This window comes from Bemisia tabaci, chromosome 4, assembly GCF_918797505.1.
Source record: "Bemisia tabaci chromosome 4, PGI_BMITA_v3".
NCBI lineage: Eukaryota > Metazoa > Arthropoda > Insecta > Hemiptera > Aleyrodidae > Bemisia > Bemisia tabaci.
Window position 1 is genome coordinate 20839225 of NC_092796.1, and position 15229 is coordinate 20854453.

Here is a 15229-nt window from a genome sequence, read left to right on the forward strand (position 1 = left end):
TGAGAAGCATCTCGAATCCTCTCAATTTGACAATACTTAAGTGTTATTTCTTCATTTCAATTTCGGGTTCTTCTCATCCTATGGGCGCGCAAACAAACATGCTAACACAGTGAGCTGGGATTATCGTCAATTATATCAGTGGGGTAATTAACGACAGCGATGCCGTTTCGGAAGGAAAACTGTAGCGTAATATTTTCGTGACGCTCAAGAGATTCCCTCGAAACACGAGCGACCGAAGAGGTACCAGTATCGTGTCACAAAATTATACCAGCGTGGGCACAGTAAGCGAGGCCGGAAAGAGTTGGGGGAAGGAATGGATCCTGCTGGAAAGAAAGCTGGAAACCCCAGGGAAAGCGACCAAAATTACTACAAAGTCAGGGTAGGGGACCAAAATTACTAAAAAGTTAGGGAAAAATTGCATCACGGAAATCGCGAATCTTAACGTGCAGTATCATATCATTTCAGCTTTTCTCTTCCCTGGTAAAAATTGGCAGTAGAATCTGTGTTCCAAAATACCATAGACCTACAGCCGGCTGTAAGATTTCCAATAGCTTCTATAGCCGGCAACACAATTTCTTATAGCCTTTTATAGCCGATGGTGATTAAGCAATAGTCTGGCTATAAAGTGTATGCTAAACGTAACTAATCACGGATACCAGGACTTAGTGAGTTTTTGGACCACCGCTCTCTTTTTAAGCCGTATTATCTTGATTTATTTTGCGAGGAAAACTCCGTACTTTTGAAGGATGCCTGCCATTCCTAATATTTTGGAGCGCCTTCAATTTCGTATGATACTGTGCAATACCTCTGGTGTGAAATAGTTGCTTCAAGCGCCGTGGTACGCTGCGGCGCGGCGCGGGCAGAGCAAAACGCGCACTGGCGCCTACAAACCTAACGGAGATACTTCACGCATTGCGTAATGCGTGAAGTATCCCTGTTAGGTTTGTAGGCGCCAGTGCGCCGCCGCTCCGCTTTGTGTTAGGCTCGAATATTTGATCTCGTGGAGTCAGCGTTTCTCAACTCATGACTTTGAAATGTTTGCACAATCTGTATGGATTATTCTCATTTTAATGGATGAAAAAAAATATGTAGTGAAGGAAAATATAATGTGCGTTTTGTAAATATTAAGGTGATTCGGTACAACTTTAAGGATTTACAAAGCACACGAATTTCTACGCAATTTCTTATAGCCTTTTATAGCCGATGGTGAAAAGCAACAGCCAGGCGATAAAATGTAAAACCCGGCGATAGGAACTATAGCCCGGCTGTATAATATTTATCGCTTCGTGTAGCCCGGCCTCATGATTTTTTCCACTTTCTACAGCCAGCCATATGATTTTCTATCGCCCTCCTCAGTCGGCTATAAGAACTCCTATGGTATTTTGAAACGCAGCTCCTATCGCCAATTTTTACCAGGGTTTTTCGAATCAAATAATTTTAAAATTATGAACTAGGATGCGTATTTGGAGGCCTTCTTTCAACAAAAAAAATAGAGCATGTTCCGATAGAGTTGCTGAAACGTTGCGGTTGAGACGTTTCCTAAAATGTTTTCCTTAACTAATGTTAAAAACAGGAAAAAAATCACGAATAAAAACGCGTAGTCTTAGTTTGGCTTTGGCGGCGCTATTAACGCTGCGAGAAAGGGTAACGTGGTCGAGCCAACGTCGCAGTGTGACGCGCCTTCAATTCCAGCTAGCGGCAATATGGGCATCACCCGTGTTCGAATAGTTGTTTCCTGACGCCTTTCGTAAATGAAGTTAAATATATATGACAGTATGCAAATAGGAACGTACTTATTTGTTTGTTTGTAAATAATAATAATAATAATAATAATTAATTCTCAATACACAGAAATCTAGCGTGCTGAAAAGATGGCGAAATCCTGAACGATAATCCGCGGAACCGACTTGAACTGTCCGAAAAGTTACATCAAAGGTAGCTTTTAATATTAAATTGAGTCATTTCTACGATTACTAAGGCACTAATTTCTAAGGCTAAGGTTCCCTCGCCGAATTCAGTGGCATAGTCACCTATACAATTCATAAGAACTCGGGGTGTTTTGTGGATCCTTGTATAGTTTCGCGTTTGTTTAATTTGATAAGTATACGCATCAGATACGGAATATTAAGAAACGTCCATTCGCATTCTCTTGCGTAATAGATACAAATTGTACATTGAATTACATTTTGCAATAAGCAGGAACCAATATTTCTGACTCATTTTAGAAACAACGTACACGCCATTTGTTTCCCTATGCAGATATGTGCTTTTATGGAAGAGCCAGAGATAGTGGCTCCTTATTACAAAATTCAATCCAAATAGTCTACCCCCCTCCCCTCCCTTTATTCTTTTCTCCTTATAAATTACGATAAAGGTTCCTTGATAAAAAAAATTCTTGTGGTATTATTTTGACCGATAGCGACGTTTCTTGTCGTAAAAATTTGGACGGATTTCACTCAAGAGTCAATTTTTTTGAGTTGAAGAAACGTTGTTTTGTTATCCTTTGGTTAACTTAAACTGAACGATGGCAAAACAACGTTTCTTTAACTGAAGAAAAAACCAAACTTCGTCGGCAAGAAAATTTTGTTCAGTGTATGCAACTCCCAAATTTGTACTCCTCTAAATTTTGGAGTCTCGATGTCGAAAAAAATAAACTTCCATAAAAAAAATTTAAAACGTCGGAATACCATTAGATACATGATTTCGCACTCAAGCGATTGACACGAGACGTGACGCTTGCGTCGCCTCTGGACCACACGCCACAGATTAATGACCGATGATAGGAAAATCGCGGCGAGCTATCTTGTAGTGAGACTTGTGCAAATTGGTTTTAATTGTTGCGCTCCATTGCCGAGTGTCTCTCTAATTGAACCCCCAATTTTTATAAAAGAGCTTAAGTGCCGAACACCCATAAGCAGTAAAAGTGAGTCGAATGGACGTAATTAAGGCTCCAGAGTTATTCGTCTGTAGGTTTTTTCTCCCAAAATGAGCGGTGCGATTGAGTCTTCCATTCGCAGCCTGGATTTTTACGTAATTCAATCCATTGCGCGAAGGGCATGCCCTTGTTTATCACTGTTTCTGGATTTTCCAATTTTCCTTGGATTAAAAGTTACTCCTATACTCAGAAATTAATGCATGGAAAAAGGGCCCTCAGAATAAAAAATGTTCACTCCTGTTACTAACTCCAAAAGGCGTGCCAATTTAAAAACGTATTTCTGCCCTCCCCCCCTTCCTTTTCTCACAAAATCGTTTCGAAAAATCACACAAGGATATATTTTAGGTGACGGTCCTGTGTATGAGCACGTTGAGTGACCTTTTTGTGATTTCGAGGAAAATTAGTCAAAGTTTATAGAATTACGCGGGCTCTTGCGGCCTTAAAAATGTTTCAGCTTGTTTTATGTAACTTTTCTATTTTAGACGTGTAATTTTTTTTTTACAACAACTCGAAATAATCACAGCGTCATTTCTTCTAAAAATGTCATCAAAGCATATTATACATGCACCTTACCTTCCAATCTTGAGCTCACACCTTAGAAAAAGGTGATTTTTATGTATGAGTATTCAGAAAAAATTCGAATCTCCCTAACCGTAACCCTTGAACTATCATAAGTGACCTACAAAAGTACCGTTTCAAGAAGGGAAAAATAGTAACCAACCTTTAAAAAATATCTACCAACTCTTGTTTTCTCTTATTACTTATTAATGGGCTAGCATGTGTTTCAGTGGCTTCCGAAAGTCATTTTCGTCGGCTAACTCAGCGATGACACCTTGCATGGGTAGTTTCATGCTTTCCTGTAGAGCCCTGGTATTGAAAATGTGGCCTCGGGAAGGAGGGGAGGAGGGTGGGTACCAAAAAATCGATCCACCGGTGTCTATCGCAAAAATTTTTAAATGTATTATAAGAACTTTTTAAATGAAAAAATAGAAACTTGATCTATAATGAAAATGTTCACTCAGATACTTGAAAATCCCCTATTCTCTTAAACTTTTCATCCCATTTACTTGGATTCTAAGGTATCGACGAAATGTACTTGACGTGAGTATGAGCGCTTTTGAAATTTACCAAGGAGAGAATTTCTCCACAGAATTTGTAAACCAATCACCAGTTTTGCCCGACGAATGGCATGATTTTCAGTCATTTTGAATTGAGTGCATAACCAAATCTGCTGAAATGTAATCAAAGGATGTCCGTTGTTTGCTTCTTCACTAAACTTGCGATCAGATAGTTACATGTTCTTCAAGCAGGTTAAAAAAAAATACTTCTAGTGAAGAAATAAATTTAATTTTTATAAATGAACGTGTATTGTCTCTTACGGGTATGAAGATACTCATATTTACAAAACTAATGGATGCAGAGGAAGAATGAAAGAAGTGGGTTCCTCTCTCGATAAAGTAGTAAGTAAAGTAGGTAGAGAAATCCAAGGAAAACCATGAAAAAGAACATTTTTTTGATCAAAAATTCACTCTCTCCCGTCAAAGATAGCTACATTCACCCTTTAGAGAGACAGTGGAAAGGGAGGGTATGGATTCGATCGAAAAATAAAAACTAGAATCGAGCGACACTGATTTGATCGACAGCCGTGATACGATCGAGTTAGGTTTAAACCCGCGTAAATCGATCAAATTTTGTGGATCGAAACACGTTTTTATTTTCAGTCGATTCATGTCGATCGAATCTGCACCGGTGTTTTCATAATTTGTCGATCGATCGGTTCACGTCGCGATTGATTCACGTTCATAATTTTTGATCGACTCATGTCATTCGAATCCATGTAGCTTTCCACCTTTTACTTATTATTTTTCATTAATTTGCTACTCATTTGCACCTACTGAGAGGTCAGTATTCAAAATCGGAAGCGATACGATATGAGCGAGCTCATTTTGATACACTCGTGGGGGTTAAAGACACCCCCCCCCCCAAACAAAAAAAAAACAAAAAAAACAAAAAAAAAAATTCGAATCCACACCCTCCGATGGAAAGTACGCTATTTCATCGTCCAAACGGTCCTGTTTAACGAATAAGAAGCTCTAAGCTCCAAGCTCCAAGTATCGGCCGATTGTCGCGGAACTGCTCTTGTCTCTCTCCTTGTTCAAGTCTCCGTTCTCGGTCCTTGTTGGCGCTTTCTCAGCCAATAGGATCCGCCGGATTCCGGGGGGCAGGGAGAACTATCGGCCGATTGTTTCTTACGCGGGCCCCCTCTGCACGTCGACACTTTTCCTCCGTACATTGAATACGGCTTCATTAATCGTACGATACATTAGCGGCCGACATTTTCGTATTCTCCGACACCCGCTCGAATATCGGCGGTTATCATCCGATTGTTTCGCCCCAGCCTTGCTCGTTCGTTGCCGCTTCTTGGGATCTCCTGATCACCCGCCACAGCCCTCGTTGGGTTCTGCTGAGTCAACGAAAAGGTATTTCAAACTTTCAGTCGTGTCTTCTCATCCCCCTCCCCCCTCCTTGCTCGACTTCTTAATTTTTTGAAGAATCTAAAACGATGAAATTACGAGCTTTCTGCAAGCAACTGAGTTTTTTAAGTGGCATTGAGAGAGAGGAAAAAATTGATATTTTGATCAAATCAGAGTAAAGCTAGACTCTAAGTACTATCACTCCAAAAAAATTAGTCTTAAATTATAGTCTTTCAACATCAGTTTAACAATTGTCCAAGTCCAGGAGCCCCTTATGATTTTTCAAAATCTGTTTTCCTTTGAACCCCAATAATGATGCTCAACATGTTCGTGATTTGAGTTGTTCATCTTCAAACAACAAAAATTGTGAAATTAACAATCCTTTTTGTTAAGTTGTTTTGAGTAATCGCACAACTTTAAACTTATATCATAAATCTTTTATTTATTTTTATCTAAAGTTTAAGACATTGTTAGTTTGTATAATGAACCCGTAAGGATTCGAAACAATTTGCCATGCCGCCGGTTTCATCTTTCTTAAGAAAGTGTCTAAATGGAATCATTCAAAAAGTTAGGGAAGAAATAATAGAAGATAATCTGAAAAAATAATAGAAGATAGTCTGAAAAATAATAGGCAAAAATCTGAAAAAAAATGATAGAAGTACATCTGAAGAAATGTCTCTTTTTAATTCCTTGTAAAAGAGTAGTGTTAAAAAAAATGTTATGAGTGTACCTTCTTACTATTAAAATCCAATGGAGAATTCGCACATAAAAATTGTATTTCTTCATCTGGAAGTAATCACTGAGCTGAGTTCGCAGTATTTTTCATAATTTTTTTCTGAAGTGGGAAATAGTAGAAACATAGATTTAAAAGTGACAAAATGTGCTACCTTGTGATGTCGTTCGGCGGCATTTCCCATTTAAACAAATGTATTTAATTACATTGGGTTATTTTTGCATATTTCCTCCAATAATTGTTTATTTTAGAAACCAAGAATATCCTCCTGCTCAGTACTCTCAGCAGTTGCATTTTAAACGTGAAATTTACAAAATTTCAGAAACCTGCAATTTCGTGATATTTTTTCTGAGGAGCTGTTTTATTGCAAATGAAATAGTTTAGTTTTTAGATTTCATGGAAAAAACGTTTATATCTCAGTGTTTGATCTTGTGCTGAAAGACTTTTCGAACCAAAACTTTTACCTCTTATCACTACTACAGATACGCAGGTTCTTTGAAATCCATTTGCAGGTATCATCTTGTTATTTGTGGGTTCTTAACTGATAAAATATTTCTCTTAACTATTCCGCCAAAGTGGGTGAAGTGAAGTTGCAGAGAGTGTCTTTAAAAGAAGTGTCTCCACGCTTTGAAGAGGTTTGATTCATAATTCCTCCGTAAAAAATATGTCTGATTGTAGCACGAGTGATAACGACAAATTTGAACGTTCTGTAGGTCTATTTGCATAACTATGCAGATGAAGGAGCGCTCAACCTTACTTTACTCGTTCTTTTTACTTTTCGGCCTCATGCGTTCTATTGCTTGCAAATCCACGAATTTTTTTTTTCATGTCGGCTGCCCAAATTAGAATTGGAAATTTGTGGCCTACCCTATGACTTGAAGGCACTCTTTGATCTTTGCTGCTCACGACTCTTTTGAAGGCTGTATGTAACTCGTTTCCCCGCCTTACTTCGTATTTCATTTTGGGCGATTGGTTTTAACTTTCTAGCACTTGATTCTATGAATTGAACCATGATCGGTTCCATTTTATGTATTCTCACAAGTATCCGCGTGCTTCAAGTACGAAGCAAATCACAAGACTATCTCTCTTTACATGCGGTTCGTGAATTGATTTCTATCTGTTTTCCATTGTATCTCCTCATTAAATTGTGCAAAAAATGACTGCCTGAGGAGATTGTCTCACGAAGTATAACACTTTCACATTAAAACGTCCAAATATACCATTAGCGAGTTGTTAATGTGTATTGATAGGTTTTTTTCTGCAGCACTTTTACAATTTCTCGAACCTTGATGTGTTGATCCGTTTTTTTCCGGGTGGGTCTTCTTTTCAAAACCACTCGTTTATACAGCACTTTTTACCTTCACTGGCCGCTGGTGATCGTGCAGCAGCATAAAAAGGACCATTTAAACGAATTTCGAGTGAAATGTATCAGCATAACTTTGGAAATAGATCTAGGCACGGGATTACAATTATTTGTCTCCGCGAAACATTTAGAATGCAGAGAAAAAATTTGGAAATACAAAGGAAAAAGTGTGTATGCTTAAACATTTTAAGGTAATTTTTACCCATAAGAAGATTCCGAAGAAAAAATCAGACGAATTTCAAGATGATATGTGTATACGTACGCACCTACCTCTTTTTTAAAACTTCCAACTTTTTTCTTCTGTATTTCCAATGGAATTCGCACGAGAAAATGTATCGCTGCATCTGAGAGTTCTTCACGAGCTGCGTTCGGAGTATTTTTCATTTTTCATTTTTTTTTTCTTTGTTTTTTTGATATCGTAAATAGTAGGAAAACAGATTTTGAAGTTAGAAATTGCGTTGTGATGATGTCATTAGGCGGCATTTCCCATTTGAACATACGTAATTAGCAGATTAGATCAATTGGTCATATCTCCTCCAAGAATTGTTCATTTTAGAAACCGAGGATATTCGCATGTTCAGTTCGCTCCGTAGTTTCTTCTTAAACATGAAATTCACAAAATTCCAGACATCTGCAGATTCTCCATGATTTCCATAAGCAAGTTATTATAATCCCTTTCCAGGATGTATTTTCAAAATTATGTTGTTGAATTTCACTCGAGATTCATGAAAACTTTTTCCGTGTTGATTATCTCATCAAACCTCTGTGAATCACCACTAAACCATACGCGTACGGGGCCTCCTCAGGAAAGAGCTGCGGGCTGATTGTTGAAATTGATCGATAAGGCGATAGACAAAGACAAAGGGAGTATGGAGCAATAATATTGGTTGAAATAGGTGGTTCATTATAGACTAAGGGGTCTCTCGTGGGTTGCTGTAAGTTAGTCTATTACCTACCTCCTTTGTCCATTGCGACCACCCGCTTCCACCAATGGGATCCCTCCGTATCCCTTTTGTCTTCTTTGTCTATAGCTTTGTCTATCAGTTTCAACAATCTGCCCGCAGTATGGGGAACGACTATGGATAAAGCCATAAGATGATACCGAATTGAAGTTCGCGATCGACAGAATTTCAACCGAGCCGATTTCAAAGCGCGAGGCATCCATCGTCGGAGGAGCAAGCCGAACTGTCGATCGTCGATGATCGTTGCATCGCGCGTCTCGGCTCGGAAATCGTCGCCCACCCACCACCCCTCCTGCCTGCACCCGTCATAACATTTAACGATACTTTACTGACCGCTGCTCAGTCATTATCGGTACTCACGCACGGCTTAGCGACGTGCGGTGTTCAGGACAATACGTAACTCGTCGTCGAAAATAAGTGCAGCTTATAAAATCTGGAAGCACCGTCGGAAAGAGGAATTACGTATAGTCAATGCCATTTAAATTTAGAGTATTCGAACGCGTGCGTAAGCTGGGGGCTTTCGATGTAAGTAATTATCGACAGCGGTCCATTTTTATGATCGTCAAAAGTTCCACTCAAAATTTTTTTTCTTCTTCCTTTTTTTAATTGAAGATTTGTACTTCAGAACTGTAAGACTCGACTTAAAAGTATGATATAGTTATTTCCCACAGGGATAAAGTGCGAAAAAAATTCGGTTTCAAATTCCCTTATTCCTTCGATCGACAGCGGTCAATTTTTATGAGCATTAAAAGTTCCACATGGAATTTTTTTTTCTTCTTCCTTTATTTAATTGAAGATTTGTACTTCAGAACTGTAAGACTCTACTTAAAAGTATGATACAGTTATTTCCCACAGGGATAAAGTGCGAAAAAAATTCGGTTTCAAATCCCTTCTATTCTTTCAGTTCATGCCGAGGGAAAAAGAAACGTGTGATTAAACATCACGCTCCACGTGATTCTTGATTTCTAATGAGATTTTTTCTTTTCCCTTATCGTAAAAAGTGGAAAATACTCTAACAGCTGGCTAGTAACAGTGTATGCTTTTTCGTGAGTCTTCATATACCTCGAAGTCTCATGGATTCTCCGTAAATCTCTCCAGACCTTGCAACGCTTCTCTCATGCCTCCGAAAAATTTAACCAAGTCTCCCCAAGCTTTGCTGAAAATTCCAATTTTTGATTTTACAGCCTTTCTCAAAACATTAGTAACCACTCTGGTATGCTTATTATTTTCCATGTTCAGACCATACAGCTTTTCTGCATAGTCGCAGTAGATAATCGTTATTGGGTCATGTGATTTGCGCGCACCGAAAGGTGTGATTGTTTTTGTACCTTAATTTCATCTACCGGTAATTTAAACGGCTCACTGTTCCACTAAGACATTCCAGGTTTTTTTCTGAATCTCTCGATTTAATTTTAGGAATTTTATCTTTTTTGTTCCATCTTAGGATAATATGGACTTAAGTATAGCACTTTTCTTACATTCTCTTCCTAATTTTTCTGACAACTAGTAAAATGAGTCTCTTCTCCCTGTTGATCCAATCTTTTTTACAAGGAATTGATGAAATGAAATCGAAACAAATTTTAATCGAAACTGAAGTTACTGAAATTTTAAGCAGATAAAAATCAGAACATGTCACGTCTATTTCGAAAGCCCTCAATTTTACCGCGAATATATAAAAGTTTAGTGCGTCTATTGTGATTTTCCAGTTGCGGTTGATTTCTGGAATCATCTTCGGTTTCTGATACTTGAGCGTCGTCACCTCTGCATTTTATATTACGTATGTGAATATCAAAGAAAAAAATCCAACAAGCGGTTCTCTCATTTTGAAGGAAAAAAGACCTCAGCGTTTCTGGCTTACGTTTCAATGCATTTGTCTCTTCCTGTGTTTTCTACGCTCGAAAATTCAGGTATGGCCTGGTCATTTTTAGCACAATCTTAAGTTGTTGAGCCGGAGTTTTTTGTTTAGATTGCAATCCTAGCAAGATTTAAAGGAATACATATAAATTTCAGCCTCGCAATTCCTCCCGATTTTGTGACGTGCTGCAACAGACTACTCCAGGAAAAATTTGGATTCATGAAATAAGTATTTAGTCCATGGTTATGAAATAGCTCACGGCTTTTTTTAATAAGATATTTACCGCAACAGTCGTTAATCGAGAAGGTCTCTTGGTCCAAGAACTTGGTGGAACGAGAGTTATTTTCAACAACGTTAAAATTTAAACAAATAAGGTATTTTCCCGCTGAAAGGAAACTGACTGAACCCAGCCAGCGGTATAACAAAATGTTGATTACTTGGATCAGTTGTGCGATTTTCATAACGACCAAAAACACGGCAATCTGCAAAACTAGCAACTTTTCTCCTAGGTAAGAACCGATTGTAATTCTAGGTTTTTAAGTGTATCATCCCATCGTACTGTATTTTGTAAAATCCGAAGAGAAGCGCGAAGCGCCTCTGGAAATTGAACTGCGCAGCGGTTACGAGGCGCAGCTCCCAAGTTATAGTTTAAAAAGACGATTCTCATTATACAACAGCTTTATCAGATTTGCATTGTTCTTATGAAGATTGTCTTTATCATTACCACAATATTTTTCGTTGAACGTTTGGAATGAAAACAACGCGGTAACGATGGTCTCACTGTCGATCCTATTTCGAATTCTCTCCAAAAATAGATAAATCGATAAAATTCGCATCCATTTGCATAATGTGTTAACGATTGTTATAGTGGTGCTATATTTATCACAGTCAATATTTTCTATTGTACTTAATAGTACCTATTTTTATCTTCATTTTTTTATTTCCAAGCCAAGATGAGACGGCATTAAAACCTAAGTGAAGGGGAGGAGGTATACGCACTTCTTACAACGTTATTTGGCGTCAATATTTATAAAAAAAAAATCTTCAAAACTCTCCAATACTGTTACTTTTCTTTTGTTAGTTCATGTTTGCATTATTTTGCTGATCATCTTTATGAGTGCGAGCATTACCCTTCACTTAAAACTTTGCCACGACAAGTGCAATGTTTTATCCCTGTCTGCACGCCGAGGAAAATTCACCGAAAAAAAAATTCGTATGTGATTTTTATGGATGTTATTTCCTCTGAAAATTTGAAGTTCACGTCTAAAAAGAATTAGTACTCAGAATGATGAAATAATCAGACGACGCGACCCTGGAAATTTTTGTAATTGTACTTATAAACTTTTTTCGAACGCCATGAAGAGTTCCTCAGCAAGCTTTTGAGAGATTCTCTACGAAAGTCTCTCAATTTGTATGGATGGTCTCAGTGCCTCCCTCACCCCTCCGCGCCCTGAAGTTATTCGCGTTTGAAAGTCGAAAGATTCTTTTTTTTTTTTTTTTTTTTTTTTTTTTTTTTTAAATCAATTGATATAAAATACCCAGAAGTGACTTGAGTCTAGCTCCCATCCTTTATCATGTGACACATTGGGATGTTAAATCTTAATCTAAATCGCTGTAATCCGAAATTTCGTCTACATGACAGGGATTAGTTTATCAGCGAACAATTTTAAATTTTTGAGTAGTAGAAGGTAGTCTCTCCTTGAACTCTTATCAAAATCCTCAACTAATATCTTCAGAGAATTTTAAGTACAACTCAATTTAGGTTTTCGTCGACACCACGCATCGTTCTGAATATTTAAAACGATTCAATGACATTGCCAACATGTGCAGTCATGGATTCGTCATCAAGTCTTTTTTATTATTTCCGATGCGAGATGAAAAATGAAATGACCCTCGGTGAATACCTGACTGCATTACAGACTACACTGTCTTTCTAACAAATTGACTGATTTATCAAAAAAGCGCCCATATTCTACTTCGTGTAGAAACTTTTTGGCAGAGATCGGGCTGCTGTCAGCACCCGGTGCCAGAGTTTCTTGAGGAACACTCAGCTGAAAACATTCTTCTTCTCTTCTTAATTCATGAAGTAGAGATTTCAGATGGCAAGTAGTAAATGAATCAAGGGCCAGAGTTCATCATAAAGATTCCAAAATCACGGATTGGGAACCAAGCCAAATAAGAGATTCTGGGCGCCGGGAAAATTTTCATTTTTTTTCCTTTAGCAAGGAAGTTTTTTTTTAAAAAAAGGAGTGTCTTTTCCTAAGGAAATCACAGCATATCTCCTTTCCTCTAAATGCTTCAAGATCACTTTCACCTCTGACCTGCCTCCCTAATTTGTATGAGGATCTAGGGTGTCTTTCTTTGGAATACCTAGAAGCACCGACGCGTCTTATTTTTGAGAATCCCCTTTTAATCTGCAATGACGCTTTACTTTAAACCCATGAAAAAGAAAACTCGATAAAAATGTCGATAGAAGTACTCCTAAGCGACTGCGATTCGAAGAAGGAAGTGCGAGAAAACACGCGAAAAATGAGCCCCTACTGACCTACTCATTGTACGTGGCAGAAATCAAGGAGGCAGTGTGCCGCCAAAGCAAGAAGTAGATACTAATCGTTGATTACCAAAATTAGGGAATCTCGGGGGAAGAAAAAAAATAATTAAAAAAACCTTCAACTTTACTCCTTTCACATGGTGTCTAGTTTTTTAAAAACCGGGATTCATCAGGGAATGAAAATTTACCGGGAAAATCAGGGAATCTGTTCCAGAAACCGGGAATCTCTTTTCGAACCACCCAGGGATCATTTCGTTTTCAAATTTGGCGGTCTAATCTGACGTGCGCCAAAGAAATAGCTGTAAGATGAATTAAAATCGATATGCATATCTAAAAGTCTGGAAAATTTATATTCTTTTCCCCAAGAAAAGCTCGGGAAAGTGAGAGAAAACGTCGGTTTCTCATCAGGGAATGAGCTCCTGAAAATCAGGAAAAATCAGGGAATGAGCTTTGCCAAGAAAACTAGACACCATGTCCTTACGGCATTGTTTACACCATATCCAAACTTCTACGACTTCGTTCGCGTTATTTTTCCGGCCTCTTTTCTCATGCAGCCGTAGACTCCTCTTTGAGAGCAGTGGAAAATCCGAGTGAGAAAATAAATATGACTCGTTCCCTAAACAAACCCAACTCCCCTCTCTCCATTTCAATGAAATTTCGATTAACGATGTCATTAAGCTCTCTCTCAATGAGTGTGCCAATGTGTGATACTTTACGACCGATATCAAGTGCTCTCATCATTCATCCACTCGTACAGTTACGTTATGCCCGGAACGACAAACACCGTGATATCTCCAAATTTTTATCGCATGTATCAATCTCCACTTGTTCAACTTATTCAACTTTTTTTTGGTTGTTCATTCCATTTATTCTCTGGCATTCCTCAATTAACTTGATCGTTCGCACTGTATGATATTTCTGCAAATATTATCTCCTATTCTAAGTCGAAGTTTTTATCCAAAACAAGAGAAAGGGCAACCACGGAGTATTTCGCCTTCAATTTTTCAATCTGGAATTTTAACTGTCGTACGAGTTGAGGTAGTCATATTTTCATCGAGTTTGTCAAACCTCCGATGATGGTAGATTCAAGTTCGAAAGTATTCATTCCTTAGCTCTATTAGCGATTTTAGAGGTATCTACAACCCCGCTAATCCGGTAGTTTCTTACGCGAGATGCACTAATGCACCACGTTACGGTCTGTAATAGCATGTATATTGCTCTATTGATGAAGACTGCATTTCCGATGTGCGCCAGTTGTTTTCTTTCCTACAATTGGACTTCATTTTGCAATAAGGAACTACAACTTCTGGGTCATACGTAAAAACACTTATATGCATAGGACAACAAATGGCACTTGTGTTGTTTCTTAACTGAGGCAGAAATTTTAGTTCCTAATTGCATATTGTACTCCAATTTATCATTGCTCCTGTGAACGAAACCAATCTCCCATCAGATCTAAAACCATATTCGTGACCGTCTACTTATAAATACGATTCTAGGTGTCGCAAAATGCAAATCGAGATTTCCCTAGTGAAAGTAGGACATTGTAACATCACTCTGATGTCGTGATGACATCCACTAAGTGTTTCATAAAGCAGTGTGACGTCATTGTGATGTCCGCTTAACACTCTACCATCACAGTGGCATCATAGTAACGCCTGAATGATCAGAATGATGGTACTGTGATATCAGAGTGACAGTATTATGAGGCATATTTCATAAAGCATCGTGATATCTCAATGACGAGGTTATTATGTTCCACTTTTACCAGGGTACCTCTGCTGAGGCTAGCATTTAGTGGAGCATTTTCCACAAATTTTCGCACAAAAATTGCTAATCATTCAGAGGTATGGCAATTAGAAAGCCATTCAAATTGCGTACTTTTTATTTTTAAGAAGCCTTTCAAAGGTGCGATCTATCACGCTCGAGACACAAAAATTGGCAAGCGATTTCTGCCCCCTCCCCCCCCCCCCTCCAAAAAAAACAAGTCCTACTATTCACCTGATTTTTTTTTATTTTTTTTTTTTAAATTACATTTTCCGAGGATTTGTCCATCAACCATAAACTTACAGATAATTACGATATATCCCTCGATATAGATCGACTCATCTGGACGTTGACACTTTTCGCCATTTTTCTAAGTATATAAATTGAGAAATCTACGATCGTTTTGCAAATTTTTTACAACTTCTCCCATGTCTCCCACCCTCTCCGTCGTTTTTCTTTTTATAAACCATACCTACTTGATTTGGATTTCTTTTAGCACGGAACGACACAGGAAGATGTTTTGTCTCTCGATCGTTGATGATGCCTTGTCAGATAGGAGCCTCTAACGCGATGACCGCCAAATTCCACC

The 15229-nt window shown here is 38.2% G+C and overlaps 1 protein-coding gene across 6 annotated transcripts in view; it reads left to right on the top strand.

Annotated features, from left to right (window-relative positions):
* Positions 1-15229, top strand: part of Esp (Epidermal stripes and patches) — a 54723-nt gene that overhangs the window by 4262 nt on the left and 35232 nt on the right. Inside the window, exons 1-2 of one of the 6 annotated variants that reach the window (XM_072299472.1) lie at positions 5201-5415; positions 10174-10374. The exons of 2 other annotated variants lie outside the window; for them this stretch is intronic. The gene's annotated coding sequence lies outside the window, so the exon portion shown is untranslated. Of the gene's footprint in view, positions 1-5200; positions 5416-8811; positions 8993-10173; positions 10375-15229 lie in introns of those variants that run through there. 3 more of the 6 variants (XM_019049041.2, XM_019049042.2, XM_072299475.1) reach the window with 3 other exon arrangements.